The 4,195-nt window shown below is 46.9% G+C and overlaps 1 pseudogene; it reads left to right on the forward strand.

The window, feature by feature from the left end:
* Nucleotides 1-2,332: 2,332 nt before the first annotated feature.
* Nucleotides 2,333-3,979, forward strand: LOC115643722 (annotated as a pseudogene).
* The last annotated feature ends 216 nt before the right edge of the window (nt 3,980-4,195 follow it).

The following is a 4,195-nucleotide window of genomic DNA, read 5'->3' on the forward strand; positions in this document are numbered from 1 at the left end:
CTGTATGTAATTTACACCCATCACTGCTTACACAAGAATGGTAAAGTAACATGCACACTCAACTGGATATTAGTGCAAACCTAGTGTTTTCACTATTCACCCATATGTGACACTAACTCCACACCTGCCCAACTGAAGTAACTGTCTATAGGTACGTCTACACTACGGGATTATTCTGATTTTACATAAACCGGTTTTATAAAACAGATTGTATAAAGTCGAGTGCACGCGGCCACACTAAGCACATTAATTCGGCAGTGTGTGTCCATGGTCCGAGGCTAGCGTCTATTTCCGGAGCATTGCACTGTGGGTAGCTATTCCGTAGCTATCCAATAGTTCCCACAGTCTCCCCCGCCCCTTAGAATTCTGGGTTGAGAGCCCAGTGGCTGATGGGGCAAAAATCATTGTCGCGAGTGGTTCTGGGTAAATGTCATCACTCATTCCTTCCTCCGGGAAAGCAACGGCAGACAATCATTTCGCGCCCTTTTTCCCTGGATTGCCCTGGCAGATGCCATAGCACGGCACCCATGGAGCCCGCTCAGCTTTCTTTTTTACAGTCACCGTATGTGTACTGGATTCCGCGGACAGAGGCAACACTCCAGTGCTACACAGCAGCATTCATTTGCTTTTGCATGATAGCAGAGATGGTTGCTAGTCATTCTGCACCATCTGCTGCCAGTGTAATTTGGCCATGAGATGACAGTTATCTGTCCTTCTGTGCTGTCTGCTGCTATCATGGGTGCCCCTGGCTGAGATCGGCCGGGGGCGCAAAAGCAAAACTAGGAATGACTCCTTGAGTCAATCTCTCCTTTATGGTTTCTAAAAGTAGAGTCAGTCCTGCCTAGAATATGGGGCAAGTGTACTAGAGAAGCAGTGTATCAGAGAGCACAGCTGCTCTATGTCAGATCCCACAGAAATGATGAGCTACATGCCATTCACAGGGCGTGCCCATGCAACAACACCACCTGTTGCTTCCTTTGTCCCCCAACCTTCCTGGGCTACTGTGGCAGTGTCCCCCCCATTTGTGTCATGAAGTTATAAAGAATGCAGGAATAACAAACAGCGACTTGTTAGTGAGATAAAATGAGGGGGAGGCAGCCTCCCGATGCTATGACAGTCCAGGCAGGACATTAAGCGGTGCGGGGGAGAGGAGCCCAGCATGCCGCTGCTATGATAGTCCAGGCAGTACAGAATCTTTTCTTTACACAGGAAAGGGAGGGGGCTGATGGAGCTCAACCCCCAGTTGCTATGATGAGGACGGTTACCAGCCATTCTGTCCCATCTACCGGGAATGACCAGGAATCATTCCTATTTTTACCCAGGCGCCCCTGAGGCCAGCCAGGGGTATTCAGCAGTTATCAAGCACAGGCTGATGGTGAAAACAGATATCAGTAATATTGTACCATCTGCCACCAGGGAGGGGAGAGGAGCGGATACTGCTCTTCACTGCTGCAGCATCACGTCTACCACCAGCATTCAGCAGACATAGGGTGACATTGAAAAAAGTCAAGAAACGATTTCTTTCCCTTTTCTTTCACGGGGGAGGGAGTAAATTGACGAGCTATACCCTGAACCACGCTGGACAATGTGTTTGACCCTACAGGCATTGGGAGCTCAGCCAAGAATGCAAATACTTTTCGGAGACTGCTGGGGACTGTGGGATAGCTGGAGTCCTCAGTACCCCCTCCCTCCCTCCATGAGTGTCCATATGAGTCTCTGGCTTCCCATTACGCTTGTCACGCAGCACTGTGTAGCCTGTAGATTTTTTTTTCAAATGCTTTGGCATTTCGTCTTCTGTAACGGAGCTTTGATAGAACAGATTTGTCACCCCATACAGCGATCAGATCCAGTATCTCCCGTACGGTCCATGCTGGAGCTCTTTTTTGGATTTGGGACTGCATTGCCACCCGTGCTGATCAGAGTTCTATGCTGGGCAAACAGGAAATGAAAATCAAAATTTCACGGGGCTTTTCCTGTTTACCTGGCCACTGCATCCGAGTTGAGGTTGCTGTCCAGAGCAGTCACAGTGGTGCACTGTGGGATACCGCCCGGAGGCCAATACCGTCGATTTGCGGCCACACTAACCCTAATTCGATATGGTAATACCGATTTTAGCGCTACTCCTCTCGTTGGGGAGGAGTACAGAAACCAATTTAAAGAGCCCTTTATATCGATATAAAGGGCCTCGTAGTGTGGACGGGTACAGGGTTAAATCGGTTTAACGCTGCTAAAATCGGTTTAAACGCGTAGCATAGACCAGGCCTATGTTAGCTTGTAACTTGCTAAATAGATACAGACCATTGCATGAGAAGAAGATGCAGGTCAAGTGAGGATGAAGAGAAGGCTGTAGAATGATTGAACTCTCTGGATTCAGTCAACATTGGCCAGGCAAAGCACTTCAGCTCCTCTTGGATAGATTTTTGGCGATCAGAGCATATCACCGGGAAAATCTGATAAGGGAAAGTTAACAGAGTCCAGTTCCGACTGAATTTATACTTGTAAATCTGGAGTGATGCCATTCAAGTCAATAATATTAAATTAAGAACTTGTGCCTAAGAATGTATCTCATGTACTGCAAAGAGGCAGTGGCTTAATTTGGAGAGTTTAGCAGGATTCAAAGAGGGACTGGATGTTTATATAGATAAACAGAATATCCAATTAGAGTAGTGAGGATTGTTTCAAAAACATTTCAATGGGCTCTAAACATTCCTGATATGCACTGCAAAATTTGTATAATTAGTGGGTGCAGGTTATTTGAAAGCTGTCTATTGCGGGGTGTCTTCCACTTCCTCTGAAGCATCTAGAACTGGCTGCTGAATACTAGATTAGATAGACTATGGGTCTGATCCACTCTGGCAATGTCCATCTGCCTATTTATGGGGTAAATCCAAGACTATGTTTTTGCTGATCTTCCTTGAGCTCCTGGGAGTCTCTAGACTTGCACTGAGAACAGAAAGATGTCTTGCCAAATGTCATCCAATCTCCTGTCCTTTTTCCTTTTAGGAAGGAAAGTTCAGAACTCCTCGGACCTGCCCAGTACATTATGTCAGCTGTCAATAACACCAAATTCAACTCTGCAGTGTTCCTTCTCACCGGGTTCCCAGGTGAGGAAGACGTCCATCTCTGGATTTCTATCCCCTTCTGCTTAATGTATGTTATTTCAATAGTAGGAAATTCAGTCATTCTGTTCATTATAAAAACAGATCCAAGCCTCCATGAGCCCATGTACATTTTCCTTTCCATGTTGGCCATCACAGACCTTGTCTTATCGATATCCACCATGCCGACGACACTGGGTATATTCTTGTTTAACTCTAGAGAGATCAGCCTCAATGCCTGTTTTGCCCAGCTGTTCTTCATCCACTTGCTTCAGTGCATTGAATCCTCTGTGCTCTTGTTGATGGCCTTTGACCGCTTCATCGCAATCCGTAACCCACTGAGATATGCCTCCATCCTAACTCTGCCGAGAATAGGCAAGATGGGACTGGTGTGTGTGCTAAGAGGAGTGGCTGTAAATCTCCCGCTCCCTTTTCTTCTTCAAGAGTTCCAATATTGTCAATCCAATGTCCTCTCGCATTGCTACTGCATAAACCAGGACGTCATGAAGATGGCTTGTTCGGATATCAGAGTAAACAGTATCTATGGCTTGTCGATTGCACTCTTGACAGTGGGGTTGGACTCGCTGCTCATCTTCCTTTCTTATGTGATGATCCTTAAAACAGTGCTGAGCATCACGACCCAAGTGGAATGTCTTAGGGCCCTGAACACCTGCATCTCCCACCTCTGTGCTGTCCTGCTCTTCTACATGCCAATGATCGGCCTTTCCATGATACACAGATTCGGGGAGGGCTCTTCTCACTTGCTTCAGATTCTCCTGGGCTATGTCTACCTGCTCATCCCACCCCTGATGAACCCAATTGTGTATAGTGTGAAAAGCAAACACCTTCGTGAGAGGATAATCAGGGTGTTCATCAAGTGAAGAGTCAGTTCATCATCCAGCTCCAAAACTGATGACACAGGATACGAAAAATATGGGCCACCTACTCCATCCTGGACTTTTAAATCTGAGACAACATGAGCTACTGATCTGTGCTATGTAGAGACAGCTTCAGAGAGGGTCTAAGACCTGGAGCAATGGGAGAGGGGCTGGTGAGGGAGGACAGTGCAATGGAAGAAGGAAGCCAAGGCAGGCAGC

Source organism: Gopherus evgoodei, unplaced genomic scaffold, assembly GCF_007399415.2.
Source record: "Gopherus evgoodei ecotype Sinaloan lineage unplaced genomic scaffold, rGopEvg1_v1.p scaffold_68_arrow_ctg1, whole genome shotgun sequence".
Classification (NCBI taxonomy): domain Eukaryota; kingdom Metazoa; phylum Chordata; order Testudines; family Testudinidae; genus Gopherus; species Gopherus evgoodei.